The sequence below is a fragment of the Molossus molossus genome, unplaced genomic scaffold (genome assembly GCF_014108415.1).
Source record: "Molossus molossus isolate mMolMol1 unplaced genomic scaffold, mMolMol1.p scaffold_m16_p_14, whole genome shotgun sequence".
In the NCBI taxonomy this organism is placed as follows: domain Eukaryota; kingdom Metazoa; phylum Chordata; class Mammalia; order Chiroptera; family Molossidae; genus Molossus; species Molossus molossus.
Genome location: NW_023425349.1, coordinates 52,883,493 through 52,903,146, shown reverse-complemented (window position 1 = coordinate 52,903,146; position 19,654 = coordinate 52,883,493). Strand labels below are relative to the sequence as shown.

The 19,654-nt window shown below is 42.2% G+C and overlaps 1 protein-coding gene and 1 pseudogene across 2 annotated transcripts in view; one reads left to right on the top strand and one right to left on the bottom strand.

Moving 5' to 3' along the window:
- KANK1 (KN motif and ankyrin repeat domains 1) overlaps positions 1–19,654 on the bottom strand; it is a 196,159-nt gene that overhangs the window by 119,541 nt on the left and 56,964 nt on the right. For both annotated transcript variants that reach the window (XM_036261121.1, XM_036261122.1), the window contains exon 2: positions 8,527–8,652. The gene's annotated coding sequence lies outside the window, so the exon portion shown is untranslated. The remainder of the gene's footprint in view (positions 1–8,526; positions 8,653–19,654) is intronic.
- LOC118629312 overlaps positions 1–19,654 on the top strand; it is an 86,949-nt pseudogene that overhangs the window by 20,380 nt on the left and 46,915 nt on the right.

The window sequence follows — 19,654 nt, the reverse complement described above, 5'->3', positions numbered from 1 at the left end:
TTGCAAAGAATTACCCTGTGACCCAGCAATTTCACCTCCAGGTATATTCCCAAAAGAACTGAAAACAGGGACTCAAATACTATACATCCGTGTTCATAGCAGCATTATTCACAGTAATCAACAGGCAGAAAAGGCCCAAATGAATGAATGGATGAAAAAATATGGCATGTCCATACAAGAGAATATTATTCAGTCATAAAGTGGCTAACACATGCAAAAACATGGATGAGCCCCGAAAACATGCTAAGTGAAAGAAGCCAGACACAAAAAGTTACATAGTGTATAACTCCATTTAAATGCTATCCAAAATCAGTCCATTCACTGAGACAAAGGCAGGTGGGTGGTTGCTAGGGGCTGTGGGAGAAGGGAATAGGAATTACTATTGCATATTGGGTAACAGGGCTTTCTTTGAGGGAAATGAAGATGTTTTGGGACTAGACAGAGGTCGCAGCTGCTCAACACTGTGAACGTACTAAATGCCACCAAATTGTTCATTTTTACACTGTTAATTTCTATGTGAATTTCATCTCATTATAGATAAATACAATTTGAAAGAAATAATATGAGCCAACCCCCCCCCCCCAATTACTCTACCACAGAAGAGTGGGCGGGGGGGGGCGGGCCCATGCAGACAAGCACCTTCTGCACCCGATGCCTCCTGTGGACCACTCTGGATAAAGGACTCTTGCTGGGGGAGAAGAAACAGGTCCGAAGCCTCGGACTGTGAATGAGGACTGGTCCCAGGGCAGCAAAATGATCCCCTTCCTGAGAACCAGCCCAGAGTGAGGGCTGGGAAGACAGCCCTGGCTGTCTTTACTCTCCCCTCTATCCAAACAGTCAAGGAAGTCCCATACCCTCCTTCCTTCACAGGCGAGGACACTGAGCCATGGCTCACACACACACAGGACCTTGAGTAGGAACTTGAAAAAGATTTACTGATTGCGTATAAAAGTTGTTTGCTACCATTTTACCAAGCTCAAGAAATGAACACGTCTCCTGTTGGCTCCACACAAATCTCACGAGTGGCAGATCTGGAGCACACCCTAAAGAGCAGCACAACTGCTCCGCAGTTTACCCTCTGGTTCTCGTTCTTGTGCCGGCCCAGTCGGGGGCTCTGCAAAGGCACTCAGTCTCCCCCTCAGAGCGCTTTCCAGGCAACAGAAAGTCATTCGGAAAAAGTGGTGTCCTCTGAGCCCCTTATTTTCTAGGTTACATAATTGACTCTTCGTTAATCCTTCTCTCAACTGGTACCAACAATCACATTTTAATTTCAGCTATGTGGTTTCGCCATTTCAACGTGATTCATTTCAATGGGATTATTAGGGAGCAAACAAAAGAACTTTAAGTCAACACTTCTTTTTTTTTTTATCCTCACCCGAGGACACCTTCCCATCTTTTGTTCAGGTAGAGTGGGAGGGAGAGAGAGGAACAGAGAGAGAGAGAGAAACATCGATGTGAAAGGGACACATCGAGTGGCTGCCACCCTCACGACTGACCAGGGCCGGGGACAAACTGCAACCGAGTTACGCGCCCTTAGCGGGAACCGAACCCGGGTCTCTCAGGACCGCAGGTCGACGCTCTAACTGCTGAGCCAAACCGGCCAGGGCAAGACAACACTTCTTAAAATCAAATCGTTTCTGTAATAAGGAAGGATGACGTGTAGAACTTACAGGTTTTAATTTTTTTAATTGTCTTGATTGGAATAAATAGGTCATCATCAATACAAAGTGGCTAAGTCAAAAAATTTTATTTTATATGTTAAAGGAGGCTGGAAAAGGGACAGGGAATCAACTCTCCAGACTCTTATGTTCAATTTTTTTTTCAAAATTTTCCTCATTTTAAATGTCATTCTTAAAAGTTACTAATGATATTTTAAAGATTCTAGAATCTAACAGTTGAAACACCATTCAATATTTTTGACTACTGAAAAATATCTACTCTTGTAAATCTGAGTTTAAAGCCGGGGTGGAGGGTGGGAGTCGGGGGAGGAGACCACTCCTGAATGCTCTACTTCATTAAAATGAATCTTAAGACATTTTACAAAATATAAATAATCTCAAGCTTATTAACAATGTAAGATTTTAAAGTATTTCTGCTTCACTTTAATCTGTGGCAGGGCTGGTTCCCATCATTTCATCAAGTTCTTGAAATGAGAACTTTATGGTAAGGTGGAGGATTTAGAGACTTACAAAGTCAAAAAGAAATCATAACTCCTGCATTTTTAATCATCCATCCTCCTGGTGTATGATTTACCCCATAATTCCCGCAAGAAAATGAAGAAAGTTTTGAAGTACGAGTTATCCTCAATGTAAATCTCCAGCCAGCCTCTGTCAATCATCTGAGCCTTTCCTCTGGTTAGCCTTTCTCCACCTTCCGCCTGAAAACTACACTACTATTTAATTGCTTTGTGACTTCCCATTTTATTAAGAGGCAGAAAAACATCAAGAGCTGAAACTCAAGATAAGCCCACTGCCGTAAATTGTCCCCTTAAGCAATGAAACGTGCCTCTCTAGCGTAATAAGGTGGGCACTGGGGAAGCCCTAAGCGCCATTCTGCGTAAGTCCAGAGCCCCATTACCTCCGGGGCCCTGACAGCCAGTGCTCTGGAATGCAGTGCCAGAGCTCAGAAGCCGGGCCAGCCACCTGCAGGCTTTCTCAGGCCAGTGTGCAGGGCACAGCCCGGTAAGTCACTGCCCTCCACCCTACTCCATCCCAAATTGTAGCTTCTATTCTCATGGACCAATAACAACCACCACAAAAAAGGCAAAAGAGAATGACGAGAGACACAGTTATGAAAAATTTTATAACATGACAGTATCCCATCTGTCATCCCTGGAAATTAAACTACTTGTCATATAACCCAGTGAAAACATTTCGCGAAATGTACACTCTCGTGCACTTAGACCAATTTTCTCCTTTCTCGGTCCTCATTTCTTCCTCTGTAGTGAAAGGAAAATCATTATCAGATTATCCCACATCCCTGAGTGTGCCCGAGCCCCTGCCCTCCGGAAGTTACATCCAGTGCTCCAAACACACTGAGCAGGACTTGGTGTCGGAAGCCCTGGGAAAATATCGATTAGTGACTTCTCTAAGATGCTGCCAGCCCGAAAACAAAGGCTTCAAGTGTTTTTAAGGCCCACTGATTTGCGTAAGAAAGTGGGTTTATGACATTGTTCCAAAAAAGTGTGTGTGTGTGTGTGTGTGTAAGATCTAATATAGGGTGGGACAAAAGTAGATTTACAGTTGTTCATATGGAAAATAATACAATAATTAATAATAACATAAGAATAAACTGTTTTGTGACTCACAAGTGCAAATCTACTTTTGCCCAACCCGATATATTTACTTAAAATAAAAAAGTCTAAAAATATATACAGTCAACTCAGCAGTGGTTATATTAAGCGGTGGACCAGAAAGTGGGATGCAAGAGTCCATTTCTTCCCTGTATACATCTTTTATGGCTTGGATATGTGACAATGGGTATGTATTATTTTGTCATTAATTTTGATTTTAAAAGTTAAAATATGGAAAAGAATGGTGACCAATTTTTACAAACCAAAGACTACAATACGTGGTCGGCCAAAGCACTTTTGTCACTCATCTAGGTGCAAGAAGCACTTAGGGAAAAGTAATGCAGTTACTGGGATGTTGAAGTTTCTAGGTTTCAAAGGTTTTTTTTGTGTTTTTTTTTTAAATCTTCACCCGAGGACATTTTTTCCATTATTTGTTCAGATAGAATGGGCGAGAGAGAGTGGAAGAGAGAGAGAGAGAGAAACATCAACGTGAAAGGGACACATCGAGTGGCTGCCAACTGCACAACCGACCAGGGCCGGGGACAAGCTGCAACCGAGGCACACGCCCTTAGAACCGAACCAGGGTCTCTCCAGACCGCACGTCGACGCTCTAACTGCTGAGCCAAACTGGCCAGGGCCAAAGGTTTTTTTTTTAAGGGGCAGACAGCATATCTAAAACAAGATTGTCCAAAATATCTAGCAAGTTGTGCAGCATTAGATAGTGAGCAAATGGAACAGACCTTAAGTTAGTAACATGATGTCCTCCTCTTGGAAGCGAGGCCACGCAGGTGACCCCAGGAGCGTCTTTCCGGGTACTGGGCCAGTACACTCACTAGAAATGTGACTCAACTAAATAAACAATTCTTGTGTCTATTTTTTACAAAAGAATTACTCAAGGAGCCCTGGCTGGTGTGGCTCAGTTGGTTGGGCGACAACACGTGCACCAAAAGGTTGACAGTTTGATTCCGGGTCAGGGCACATGCCCGGTTGTGGGCTGGATCTCCAGTAGGGGATGTGCAGGAGGCAGCTGATAGATGTTTCTCTCTCTGTCTCCCTTCCCCTCTCTCAAAAAAAAAAAAATCCTAAAGGAAAAAAAAAAAAAAAGAATTACTCAAGGAAAACAAAGAAATGTCAGAGATCCTTAGGACTATAATTTGAGTTGAAGCTTTCTTTTTAAAATTTTTTTTTTCTTTATTGATCTTTAGAGAGAAAGAAAGGGCGAGGGAGAGAGAGATAGAAACATCAATGAGAGAGAACATCAATTGGCCGCCTCCTGCATGCCCCCCACTGGGGATTTGGCCCACAACCTGGGCATGTGCCCTGACTGGGTATCCAACCAGTGACCTCTTGGTGCATGGGTCAACGCTCAACCACTGAGCCACACTGGCCAGGCTAGTTGAACCTTTCTTTAAAGGAAATCTCAAAGACTACAAATGGCTACTGTTTTGGGGGAAAATTAGCTTCCATTCCTATCTCAAATCACACTTCAAACTAAGTTGCATACAGATGAACTAGTTTATCATGTGAAATAAAACCATCATACTACAGTAAGAAAACGTAGGTAGAATTTCTATGCAATCTTGTGGTTGGAGATGTTGATATTCTCTTTCATTCATTCTAGAAACACTATATGCGAAGCAGCAGACCTAGCTGTGGACAACACAGACACAGCCCCTGCCCCTATGGAGTCATAGGCTACAGGGGGGACTAGAAAAAAGAAAATACAAAATAATTACATATTGATACATGCACAAGGTGGAGGGGGGGTAGTGAGGAAGAGAATAATGAGAGAAGAACCAACATTGGATGGCACTCTGAGGCGAGATTTAAGCTGAACCTGAAAAATGAGGATCTTGATAACAGCCAACCACAAATGTGCACTTCTATGTACAGGGTAGTTTTCTCAGAGCTTTGCATGAATTAATCCACTTAGTGCTCCCCCAAACTATGGGACAGGCATTGTTAGGATGACGAGTCTTATGTTATAGGAGGTAGAGGTGTAGTAACTTGCCCAAGGACACAGAGCTAGTGGATGGGGAAGCCAAGTGAACCCAAGCAGCCTTCTCCAGAGCTCGCTCTGGGAACTGCCTCCCTGACAGAGGAGTCAGCCCTAAGAAAGGAGTGTGAGCGCATGTGTGTGCACATGCCCTTGCACAAGCACACGTTCCAAGCAAAGGAACAGCATCCCGGGGGCAAGAAAAAGGTTGGCGCGTTCTTTGAATTGAAAGGAGGCCAGTGGGGCTGGAACACGGTGTTCTAGAGTGAGTAACAGAGGTGAGGCTGGAGAGCAGGCAAAGCCAGATCATGCCTGGCCTTGCAGGCCACGGTAGGGAGAATGCCATGCTGGGCTCGGACAGGGGTGTGCCAAGACGTGATTACACTTCAAAGAGATCGCTCTGCTATGTGAAGAACAGACTCAGGGGAATAACATCAAGGCAATCCTGCTTCTCCTAGTTAGGCTATGTGGAAACCACGGGGGACAGATTCAACTTCTGGACTTGGGTACCTACACCTGCACCTCCTCAATTCACCACTGTCATGAAGCATCGAGAGTGCAGATTTACAGATAGACAGCCTAGACTGCACACTCCGCTGTGCCACTGACCATGTCCATGACCTTAAGTGAGCAAGTCACTTAACTCCTCTAAGTCTATTTCCTCCTCTGTAAAAGGAGGTTGGTAAGAGCTGCTCCACCTCCCTTGCAGCTCTGTTGTGAGGATCAGGTAAGACAGTGTATGTGAAAGTGCTCTGTGAGCTTATAAAGCACTTTAACATCCCAGCTGTTCCTGTTATTACCGCTTCCTCATCACCCTTGACTCAGCATCAGCTGAGGCAGAGGTGGTTACCTGTGACCTCAGGCTGGTCACTGTTTACACTAACAATACTGCAGCACTTGAGTTTCCACTGTGAATTACAAATGTGGTAATAACCATGCTTTATTCAAAACAAGTATAACCTTTGTTTGTTTGTTTGTTTGTTTTATCCTCACCCAAGGACATTTTTCCATTTTTTGATCAGATAGAGCAGGAGGGAGAGAGAGGAAGAGAGAGAGAAACACCGATGCGAAAGGGACACATCGAGTGGCTGCCACCCGCATGACCAACCAGGGCCGGGGACAAACTGCAACCAAGGTACGTGCCCTTAGCGGGAACCGAACCCAGGTCTCTCTGTACCGCAGGCCGACGCTCCAACCGCTGAGCCAAACCGGCCAGGGCTGTTTGTTTTTTTAATTATAGGAGCTGGACTTCTAGAAGACAATAATAATAGCCAACAATGAATGAGCATGTACTGTTCTGAAGTACTTTACATCAACTATCACCTAACACCACTAAAAGAGAGGTTTAATTATTATCCTTTTACTGATGGGGAAACTGAGGCAGCACAGCACAGCTGTGATCTGATCCCAGGCGTCTAGCTCTAGAGCCCATGCTTTTATCCACTGTCCTGCAATTCCTTTTGTGACAAGGTGAGGAGTAGAGTGGGAAAAAACCAGTCAGGAGGCCACGGCTCTGGAGTATTAGAGGCAAGAATTTGGACCTGAACAAAGATACTTGGAATCTTTTATATTTTATTTATTTATTTATTTACTTTTTATCCTCACCCGAGGACATTTTTTTTTTGCATTTATCTTCAGATAGAGTGGGAAGAAGGAGGGGGGGGAGAGAGAGAAACATCAATGCAAGAGAGATACATCAAGTGGTCGCCACCCACATGACTCCAACTGGGGCTGGGGACAAACTGCAACCGAGGTACGTGCCCTTAGCAGCAACTGAACCCAGGACTCTGGTCCGCAGGCTGACACTCTAACCGCTGAGCCAAACCGGACAGGGCGATACTTGGAATCTTTTTTAAAGGCAAACAAAAGTATCCAAATTGCTAGCTACCAATATTGCTGAGAGCTTTGGGTCATCAGGCACTTTCATATACTGCTAGTGAGACTATAAAGTGGTACAATCTTTTGAGAAGACAATTAGCAGCGTACATCAAAACCTGAACAATAAATTCCCACATTGCCACTGATTCCGCAATGCCACTTACAGTAATTTGTCCTAGGCGAATCGTGGATGTGCACAAAAGATGTTTATTGCAATGTTACCTCTAAAAGTAAATTCAGAAAAACAAATAAATGTCCAACAAAAGGACATGGGGTAGATATACCACTGCACACCCATGTAAATGAACATGGTGCAGTCATTTAAAATGATGCCATAGCAAAGAACAAACAAGAATTTTGCTAAGGAAAAGAAGTGTGTAAAAATCCCATTGGTATAGGCTTTGGCATCTGACTACTGCACATTCCGAGTGGGTTTACTAGCTGTGTGAGCATGGGCAAGTCATTTGATGCCTCTGAACTTCAGTGTTGTTATGTTTAAATGGGGATATGAGCCCGGCTCAGTGGTTGAGCGTCAACCCATGCACCAAGAGGTCACTGGGTTGATTCCTGGTCAGGGCACATGCCCAGGCTGTGGGCCAAATCCCCAGTGAGGGCCATGCAGTAGGTGGCCAGTCGATGTTCTCTCTCATCGATGTTTCTATCTCTCTCTCCAAAAAAAACAATAAAGAAAAAAAAATTTTTTAATAAAATAAATAAATGGGGATACAAAATGTACCCACCTCACAGGGTAGTGAGAATAAATTAATGTACGTAAAACACTTGGCACAGAGACTGGCACTGAGCAAGCCTGTGATGTCACTCATTTGAAAATAATCTAGCAAATGAACACACACAATACACACGTCATATCATTAAAAATATTAGAAGTAATCAGTGCAGTGTTAACATTGATTATCTCTGGATATGGAGTAACAGATTTTTTTTTAAATTCTTAGTATTTTCTAGATTTTCTTTACTTGAATAAAGCCAACAATATATTAATATTTAAGTATCTCCATTTTTTTCAAGCAGCCTTAATAACACTCCTTTCAATCTATTGATTTTCTCCAGCATAATCCACTCCGTGCATATTGTGTTTATGGAAATGGAATATTTTATTGATTTACTATGAAGAGTAATGCATTTTACCCTTTATTCTTCAGAGTCAAACAGCTTGCTCATATTTCATCCTATAAATGTCTTTTCTGCACCAATATATACATTTGCAGATTAGAAGCACTCTGAAGGATTACTAGAGCACAAAAGGTAGGGGGGAAATGGGTTACTGTCTCTTAAAAAGCAAAGTTAAAAGAGATAAGCACAATAACTTTATAGGTATATGGGAAAAAGTATTCCTTACCTCAATTATGTAAGGCCAGAAATTACTGCCATAAATATTTCAGCTCCATGGACAATTTCCTAGTGTGGTCAAAAGACGGAAGTCATTCAATAGTTCAGCCGCCCCTCCAGCACACTGACAATCATTCTGCAAGACAAAAGAATCTCGCTGAGGGAAACGTGATGGAGAAATATTCCTTTCTAGGCGCGAGACCTGCAGGACAGTGGAACCACTTATGAAAGACAGCTATGCAGGGCAAGGATCCAAGTACGGTTCCGTGATTGTCCTGTCGGGGTAGAAGGAGCAGGCCAGAATGAAAGAGAGCCCAGGATCTCCACAAACACAAGCCTCCCTGGCTTGAGGTGAAAGCTGGTCACCTGCTCCTGGGGTGTCGCTCATCATCCTATCAAAGGACTGGCTCCTTTCCAAAAACTTGGCAACAGAATTATTCCGAGCTGTTTTCAGTGACATTTTTTTCTTACAGGTAATTCCAGGGGCTACTGCACTCTGTCCCCCAAACAGTACACTAGGTTTCTGCACCACCCATTCTTTTAGGTCCCACATTAGTGAACTCTTCTTGTCCCTCCTCTGCGACGTGTCTTTCCTCCTAAGTGCCATTCTGGTAACAAGACACGTATTTATGTTTAGGAACCAGGGCCACTTTACCAGTCACTACCAACTTCACCCCATGACAGGTACTTGGCTTTCTAACATTCCAAATCCTGTTGGAGGTTCTCCAGCAGCCCATACATCAGGGACCCTGTGGTAACAGGCCACACGGGAACCTGCGTTTGCGTCGGGTGCAGCGCGCTGCGCTGTATAAATATTTTACGGACTGAAATTCTAGCTGAAGAGGCCTTCGCGGGGGCTCTGCAGCACACTGGTGACCAGAAAGCATTTTTCAGAATTGATCCTCTGTGCAAGTTTTGCCATCTCTGCAGACATTATATTAAACCAAGAGAGACAACAGTGAAACTCCACGAGTTAGAGCGTTCTGCTTGCAGTCCTTCTCCTTGGATAGGCTCGTCACCTCAGCATAGCTTGTGCCTACGTTTCAAATAAAAGCTAAATATTATATATATGGTTGTCGAGAAAGCTATCCGTTTTCAGACAGATAATGGTAGGGTAGGAATAATTCCTCCCATGAACATCCAATGATGAGTTCCTGAAATGGAAAAGAACAGTCCAACAAGGCAATGGATATTTTCAATTGTCATAATTTTTCCTTAAAAACGTACACTGGTGTTGTAATGATCTATAAACAGCTAGATTTGTATATCTATGTATGTGGTGTTTTTTGTTTTTTTTTAAATATGTTATTTTGTTGGTTTTTTGAGAGAGAGAGAAACATCTATCAGCTGCTTTCTGCACGCCCCCCCACCAGGGACCAAGCCCACAACCCAGGCATGTGCCCTGACTCGGAATTGAACTGGGACTTCTCAGTCCATGGGATGATGCTCAGTCCACTGAGTCACAACGGTTGGGCTGTATGTGTTTTCTTTTTCAATCAACTATGAGATATCCTCTTAAACTGTGATATTGTTGCAGGCGGAACAAATATATTAAACTGTTAAAATTTTGTACAGTGGACTCAAGGAAAGAGCTTTTCTCTTTTAGGATCAATCAGAAACGAAATATCCGACTGCTATCCATGCAAACTACACTGCTAATACTCATTTTTTTCTTTTTTTTTTTTAACCACAATTGCTTGGCAAAGGCCAAAAGAAAGGTCACACTTGAGAGAGAGTCCACAGAGAATAAAGGGCACTCAGTCATCCAAAACAACTTCCTTACTTGATAGCCAGATATGTAAAGTAGGAAGAATATCCCACTAAAGAAAAGAAAACAAGGTCGATGCTTTTCTCCTAGGATCAGGTCAGAAAGAGATTTGCTCTCTGATGGGGCTGCCATTTGGCTGAGTTCTACCCTTTAGCCCATAAGCTCCAGGACGGGAAGTTCTGTATTCTCCAGTGTCTCTCCTCAATCTGTTCTCTGTGGAGGAAGCGACCACACCTGGGCTGGCCTGGAATGAGGAGGCAGGAGCCCCTCGCTGTGGTCTGAGTGAGGGAATGACGTTTTAGCTGGACGACCAGCAGTTGCGCTCTGTCAGGTGCTCTGGAAGATGCCGTAATAAGCTTCAGTGTGCTTGTAACCCCAAAGTTCAAATGAGAACTATCTTTACTTTTCCAGAGAGTTATTTACAAAAGGTACCATTAAAACACATACACAGCCCTGGCCAGGTGGCTCAGTTGGTTGGAGCATCGTCCCATACACCAAAAGGTTGCAGGTTCGATCTCTGGTCAGGGCATGTACAGGAAGCAACCAAACAATGTTCTCTCTCACATTGATGCTTCTCTCTCTTTCTCTCCCCTTCCTCTGTCTCTAAAATCAATAAAAACATATCCTTGGGTGAGGATTAAATACATACATACACACACACCCCTACTCAACATGCCTAAAACCAGTGGTTCTAAAATGTTACCATACTGGCTGGTTTGGCTCAGTGGTTGGAGTATTGGCCCTTGGACCAATGGGTCTCGGGTTTGATTCTCGATCAAGGGCATGTACCTGGGTTGCAGGTTTGAGCACCAGCCCCAGTCGGGGACGTGCAGGAGGCAACCAAGCGATGTGTCTCTTTCACATCAATCTCTCTCTCCCTCCCTCACTTTCATTCTATTTAAACATCAATGGAAAAATATGCTTGTTAGCATAAATTGCAATCACCTTGGGCTGATTTAGCACAGACTGCTGGTCTCTGGGTTTCTGGTTCAGTGGGTCTGGAGTGGGGCCGAAAATGTGGTTTCTAACAAGTTCCCAGTTGCTGGTGCTGGTGGATCAGGGGCCCTCATTTTGAGAACCACTGCCCTATTCAAACAGATGCTGAGTCTGTGGGGTGGGCATGAGTTATTTAGGAGAAGATACAATCTTTGTGTTAGTGTGAATATTCACTCAGCTCTCGTTTTCCAAGCACCTCACCTTAGGTGCAGAGAATGCAATACTCTACAGGAAAGACAAGGCCCCTCTCCCACTCTTCCACAGGCCTGCAACACAATTCCTGTTGCAGGAAGAAGCACCACACTGAGCAGGAAGCTTCCTGTCTCTGAGACAAAAACCATATGCTGCAGGGGCCAACGCATGACTCCCAAAGTGAAGTGGATTATCAACTATCAGTGATGATCAGTCCAAGAACCCAAACGAACAGCACAGATTGCTGTTGGGGATGAGACTGCAAGTGGAAAATGAGAAATTACTCATGAGGCACAGGGAGCATACTAATGGCACACACAGACTTGGGGCGAAGACTGAGGAGCTCTGAGGAGAGCCAGGCACAGTGCCTGGCACAGCAGAGGCAACTCCAATAGTCCCCCCCTCCTGCTCCCTTACCTATCTGCTCTCTGCATCTTGAAAAGTCAGGTTCTGGGGGCCTCCAAGGGCAGCCCCACTGCTTCCGACCTGAGGTGTATCAGCTCAGCACCCGGGAGCGTTTCATCTCCATGAACAATTGTGGGAAGACTGTACCAGCCAGTGATTCTCAAACTTTAGAATGCATCACAAGTATGTGGAAGGCTTTTAAAAAACATAAATTGTTGTACTCCCAAGTTTAATTCAGTAGGTCTGGGTTAAGTCCTAAAAATTTAAATTTCTAACAAGCTTTCAGATGATGGATGATACTGGTCCAGGCACCACAGTTGGAGATCCATTGTTAAGCTTATCCTTTACTATTATCTAGAATACTATCTTCTCTAATTAATGTATTACATAAGGACTAAGAATGTGGCTTTTGTTATCAACCATGTGACTTCCCTCAGGCAAATACTGTACTAGCTTTCTCTGTGCTTTAATTTTTCCATACGTACACTAAGACCAGCCTCCATAATATTGTAAATCTGATTAAAGGTTATTACTATGTATCAGCTGCAGCTTTGTCATTTAGAGTTGTTGACTGCTTTAATCAAAATAATTTGTAGCATTTAAGACAAGTATCAGTGACTTCTCATTTACCAGGCAACATGGGAGAAAACTTTGTATTTCAAAAACAAGATAAAGGCTAGCAAATGTTAGGCATTTCGAAATTATGAATAATCTGAAAAGATGCTTTTGATTCTTCCTGTTGAAAAAGAAAAAACGACTGCAAATTCTTTGAAGTTCTATAAAAACAATAAAATACATACATGTTTCAATTTAAAATATACATACATTTAAAAAAGAGTAAGAGTAGTAGTATTTTCAACAAAGAATTATAAAACAAAGACTTCTTCCCTGTTGGGAATGGGACGGCACAGGCGTTCGTTTCAATATTAACATCATATAAACGGCTCGTTTCATTCTAGGGAAGAAAGAGAAGAAACTGAGGCCGGTTTCCCCAGAGTGCCCCAGTCAACTGGGTCAAGCTGTAAAGTATGCCAAGGAAATGTTCTCTCAAGCCTCATTATTTATCAGAGCCCAGGCTCTGGTATTTCAGCAGGCAGCTGGCGCCCTGCCCAGTCGCCATCCTACTCTGCCTGAGCCTCTATGGAATGTTACAGGCACAGAACTTCTGTCACCTTTCCCCAGCCGGAGTGGGGCTGAGGTGAGCCATGCAAATAATCATAGCCCAAGGGCCAAGGCAAGATGCTAGGGATGCACCAATGACTGCTACTTCTGTCGGACAAGAGGACTCCTTTCACTATAGAGACAAGCCCAGGTTACATGGCAAACACCCTGGAAGCACAGAGCACAGGTGGATGGGCACAGCCCCCCTGATCCTCCTGCCTGACCCTCCAAGCAGCCCCTTAGCCTTCTCCTCTGAGTCTCTCATTGAAGCTAGCTTCAATTACAAAAACAAGAAGTACATTTATTGTTAACCCAGGCTGATAGTAAGCTTTCTCAAAGTGTGTGTGCATCTCCATTACCTTGTAATGGAGAAAGTCTGACCTTTCCCCATCAATCATTCCTAAAAGGAAGTTACTCCTATCTTTGCATTCAAAAATTTTAAAACAAAACACCAATTAATCTCAGAGGAGAGAAATGAGTTAGAAAACACTGTCAACTATTTTTATATTTTCTTTAAAATAAGAACAAAACAATGCCTCTGACTTCTGTAATCCCTGCTACCCTTACCACATTCCTTTCTCCTTGGCACTGACTCACATTACTTCTGTCCTTAAAAAAAAAAAGTCCCACCCAGCCAGTGTGGCTCAGTGAATGGAGCATCGTCCCATGGACTGAGCGGTCCCATTTCGATTCCTGGTCAGGGCACATGCCTGGGTTGCAGGCTCAATCCCCAGTAGGGGGCATGCAGGAGGCAGCTGATCGATGTTTCTCACATAGATGTTTCTATCTCTCCCTTCTCTCTCTCTAAAAAAATCAATAAAAACATATTAAAAACAAAACATACCGATGCCAAGAATGCACGGCCATACCAAAAATTCCTGCTTGACATAGATGTCCTTTAGAATTATACACGTATATATCTGTAATCACTATTTTTTTTTTCTTTATTGATTTTAGAGAAAGAGGACGTGAGAAGGAGAGACAGAGATAGAAACATCGATGAAAGAGAACATCGACTGGCCGCCTCCTGCATGCCCCCCACTGGGGATCTGGCCCACAACCTGGGCATGTGTCCTGACCAGAAATCGAACCAGAGACCTCTTAGAGCATGGGTCAACATTCAAACACTGAGCCACACAGGCCAGACATGCAATCACTATTTATTGCAAATACAAGGTAGAGAAGTATAAGTGGAGGAAAAACATTGACTTTCCAGTTCCAACTTGTTTTAAACTGAAATACTTGACAAAAGAAAAACGGACATGCCCTCCCAGCAACCTCTTGGGTGAAAAGGCAAACGCACATGCTCCCAAGCTGTGCTGCACCTATACCCACAGGCAAACTGGGGAGAACCTCCCGTGGTGAATTTAGGACTTTATGAGCCAAGAAGCTAAAGACAAAAATCTGCATCCTTACCAAATACTTATTAAATACTTTCCTATAAACCCATATTTCTTCTCTGAATAATCTGTGTGCTGCCTTTTAAACAAAATTGACTTTAATTTTTCTAATAAATAAAGAAGAATCTCACTTTAGGTGTCTAAAATTCTCAGCTGAGATTCTATGTTCTAAGCTCATTTCAGCATTCATTCAAAAAAGGAACTGCATAAGTTTATAACTATAATTTACATGGGATTATAATAAGTGCCTGGTGACCAGAGTGTATCTCTTGGTAACTGTTTCCTTATCAGAAATGTATTGTCTCTTTAAAAAAAAATTTTTTTTTTTTAATTTAAAGGTGAAGCATGGCTGCCCAGCTGGTGTGGCTCAGTGGATTGAGCAATGTCCCATGGACTCAGAGATTCTGGTTCGATTCCAGATCAGGGCACAGGCCTGGGTTGTGGGCTTGATCCCCAGAGGGGGGCTTGCAGGAGGCAACCGATCAATGTATCTCTCACATTGATATTTCTATCTCTCTCTCTCTCTTCCTATTTCTTTAAAAAGAAAAAAAAATTAATAAAAACATATATATATATATATATATATGTTTTTTGTTTTGTTTTTTAAAGTGAAGCATGGCTATTTCCTTACTGATTTAAAAGAAAAAAGCAATCTGCCTTGTTCAACAACATCTGATCTCTTTTACTAAATCTTAACAAATAATGCATTCCTAAGGCTTTTATTTTATCATTATACATATTTTTCCAGTGTGGGTGTTCAGAATTTTCATTTAAGAGGGACTCCCACATTAGAACAAATCCATTAGCATGTGTTGCCAAAGGAACACTATGTAACTTCTGCACCGCCACAACCTCTAGCAATTGTCAACAATCCCCCTGGTGAAGGTTTTCTCTGGCTCCAGCGTGTACACAGCTGTATCAAGTATCACTGTTTGCCTTGGTAACAATGCCTTTTCTTGTGGAGAAGACACATGACACCACCTTGTCACACAAACACCCCACAGAGGAGCGGGTCTAGGATGGAGCCCTGCAGCCGGGTGTAGGAGCACCAGAACCATTATCCATCACCCCCACCCGCAGCCCCACCCACTGGTCTACAGGGAGATAGGCACTCACATACCACTCGTGGGGGTGGACGCTGGTCCCATTTTTTAAAAAGAAATCAAATGGGAAAAATGCAAAAAAATTAAATTAAATTAAAAAATGCCCAGCTGGTGTGGCTCAGTGGTTGGGCAATGTCCCATGCACCAAGAGGTCACTGGTTTGATTCTCTACCTGGGTTGTGGGCTCCATTTCTGCTAGGGGGTGTGCAGGAGGCAGCCGATTGATGTTTTTCTCTCACATCCATGTTCCCCCCCCTTTCCTCTCTCTAAAAAAAAAAAAAAATCAATAAAAACTTTTTTTTAAATTGGCAAAATGCATCAAGAGCCTTTAAAGTGGTTACAGTTTTAAAAATAAATAACTTCTGACCCTATAATTTTATTTCCAATAATACACACTAAGAAAATAATGTTTAAAAATAAAACCCATAGATTTAGACACAACTATTAAAAAGTCAGAAAAAGCCAGAAACTTAAATTGTCATTAAACTAATATGCAGACATTAAACATTTATAAAGTTTAAGATGAGAAAATAGTTTATAAAATAAGTGAAAACTGGGTATCTAGTTTGAAGAGTTGATATAAAAATATGTAAATGACTGAAAGGAACTACACATCACCTTTTTTTTTTTTTTAAGTCCTCACCCGAGGATATTTTTTCATTGCTTTTTAGATCAGTGGAGGGGGGGGGGGGCATCAATGTATGAGAGACAAATCAACTGGTTGCCTCCCACACGACCCAACCAGGGCCAGGAATCCAACCTGCAACCCAGGTATGTGCCCTTGACCGGAACTGAACCCAAGACCCTTCGGACCTTGGGCCAATGCTCTAACTGCTGAGCCAAACTGGCCAAGACCATAGAAACATTTTAAGTGTTCGTTGTTGGTCTAAAAGCAGTCTTAGGAGACTGATTTTTAAAACTTCTGAAGCTTAAATGTGGTGAGAATGAATAAGGTCATGTGTGTTAAAAAGCTTACCACTACACCTGGCATATAGTTCACTCAGAGAAATGTAAGCTATCATCACACAGGATCACCTTCTACCTCACACCTGACTGACGAGTCTGGGACTTGAGCGAAATCACAACTTCTGAGCTTTGGTTTTCCTCTCTGTAAAGTGGGAATTATCACAGTGACCTCACAGAGGCACAAAGATTAATAAAACAAAAAATGCCAAGTGCTGAGGGTTAGTTCTCTCTTTCTCTCTTTAGAACACTATAAATTTTGTCCATGCTGGATAATCTTGCACCAATTTTAAAAGTTAACTCTAAATTCAATACACATGGCCACGTCAAGTTATAGAACTATAGGAACACACTCAAATGAGAAGGTCCAGCTCTGACCAGCTCATGCATTGCTCCAGGTGCCCAACAGGTTTTTAAATGGGCCAGCAAACGCTTTTCAAAAGAAAACGTTCCCATGGATGCACAGGTTCTGCATTCCCAAACATGTGCTCCATTGACATGGCACTTCCAAAGTGGGAAAGGCTGCAGAAACCTTCCTTGTTGGCTCCAATGCAGGAGGGACTTAAACAAGTTGTATTTGGCACATGAAATCTTTAAACCCGTCTACCCAAAGCTGATTGGGAGCAAATATGAAACTATTCTTTCCTGTTTCAAGAACTGTGGGTCAAGTCTTAAAGATGCTGCTGCTACTATTTTCTCTCTAGTAAGTAAAGAGATAGGAAAAGTAGATCAGCGGGTAGGGAAGATCTTCACAGGGATCAATGGTCTCCAGCTCTCTGGTTTATTTAAATTACAAAAACTTTGCTTAATATGCCTGGTGGTCTTTAAAAGGATATAGGCATGAATTTGCAAAAGACAAACAGAGAAAGTCAGACTTTGGTGTCTCTTCTACACCCACAGACATATTTGCATAAGGTGAGGCCAGTCACCATCCCAGCCTCACCAGGCCCCTTTCTCCATCAAGTTATCCCACCCACACTCTTTGCGACCTGAGCAGCTATGTTTGTGCCAAGTGATGAAGCCAAAAACAACACTATTTATCAAAGAGACTCACATGAGTTGACTTGGCATAAGGTGAACCCGATCAATGAGATCCCGAGTGTTGAAAATTTGAATTAAGCACAGAAAATGCTTAACAGTGAGGGCATCTGCAAAAAGGGTGTCAGGAGGTGGGAGGGGAGCCATGGAAAACCAGAACTGGTGCCAGCCCAGGAATGAGGAAGACAAAAGTAGGAATGAGTAGAAATAAGTCTAGATTGTGCTTTATAAAATGTTAGCTAACATTAATATAAAGCCATCATGATTACCAATACATTTAAAAACTGCTTTTCATCTTTCTTATTTTAACATTGCTATTATGTGGTTTATATTATCAGTATAAAACAATCTGAGCACGTATCCTCAACATAGTCATGTATATGTATATAATTTATAAACATATCTATCTTGAGGACACATGCTTAAACCATTTTGCATGAATGGAGATGTCTCATCAAGAGTTTGAAGACTTCTACTTTGACACAGAAAGTACACGGTGCATTATACTGGGAGACAGAGGTGAGAAGTCAGGATGCTAAGGAATGAGCAAAACACAGACCTGCATAGACCTGTTTTCTAGGAGCTCACCGATCATAACGTGTTATAGATAAGGAGAGAAGAGAGTCTGTGATTTTTATCAGGTCCCCAACAAATATTTATTTAACACTTATAAGTACCCTGTACTAGTCTAGGTATTTTACATCCCCTTCTAGTGACATGGTCACTATACATTAAACAAGCTACCCAGGCTGCACTGAATTTCCTGGGTCGGTGGCTCCTAAACATTTCTGGACCACCGACTAGTCTGAGATTCTGATAAAAATATGAAACTTCTCTCTAGCAAAACACACATACATACACATAACCCTGGATTTAATTTCACTGACAGTTCTAACCTAAAACCCTAAGGATAAGACTCTGATGGCTCTACCTTCTATTTGAAAATACAGAAACATATATATAATCATGTAATCTTAAAATGAAAGACTGCTTGTTTCCACAATGAACGCACTTATGAGGTTTATTCATAGGCTTATCTTTTCAATATCATATTATTAGTGGCAATGAGAGAAGTCCCATCAGAAATAAACAGCATGTTTATTCTCAAATACAATGCACGGAACGGACAGACAGAGTATCACTCCAGTTACACAATGGCTATTCAAAGCTCTCAGTTAATAGTATATTCACAGTTCAAGACTAAACACAATGCACAAAGAACAGAAATAGAGACAAAGTTGCCATATTAGGGACTTGGGTAACAGAATTAGCTTTCGGTAACAGAGATTCTTGGTGAGAGCAGAAATAAAACAAAATTATTTTCTATTTATGGTCAGTAAGTAATAAAGTCTGATAAAATATTTCATCAGTTTGCTTTCAATGGTTTTACCTAGCAGAGCTATAGTACATAGGCTGTTTCATCTTGTCTCAAACAATCAAAGAAAGCATCTGATTAGAAATCACCTGAAAATGCAGGATCTGGCTATCAGAGTGATTTGAGGATTGATGGATCTCAGTTTCCTCATTTGTAAAATATAAATAACAGTACTTATTCCACAAAGACGAGAAGCACACGTTTTCAAGGGGAAAAAAGTTGTTCTATGCCAGAACAGCCTACATTACACAAATATTTTCCTGCATTCGTTGAACAAATAGTGAGTTGCAACTATGCACCAAACATTAAGACCACAAAAATCAAGAGAAATCAGACCCCAATTTCTTCCTTGATAAAGTTTACTCTCTCCTTCATGCATTAGAAAGATTTAAGATTGAAAGTTCTTAGGTGAAAGTGACAGCTAGTATTTGTGTAGCATTCTACAGATGATAAAGTACTATCCTACATATCAAGCCATGTGATCCTCACAATAACTCTTTGAGAAGTACTGACCATCGATAATGATTTATCTCGCTTTACAGGTTAGGAAACTAAGGTTTAAGAGATCCTGTGGCTTACCCCAGCAGTGAAGCTGGAATCCACTGTCCCGATGGCATCCGTACACCAGTTCATCTAACTGGAGCTGGGCTTTGGGTCATGGGGCTAAAACATGGGCTCAATCACTTTGAGTTCTGTTAGGAACATGATCTAGAGCAGCATTTTGCCTGTTCTTATCT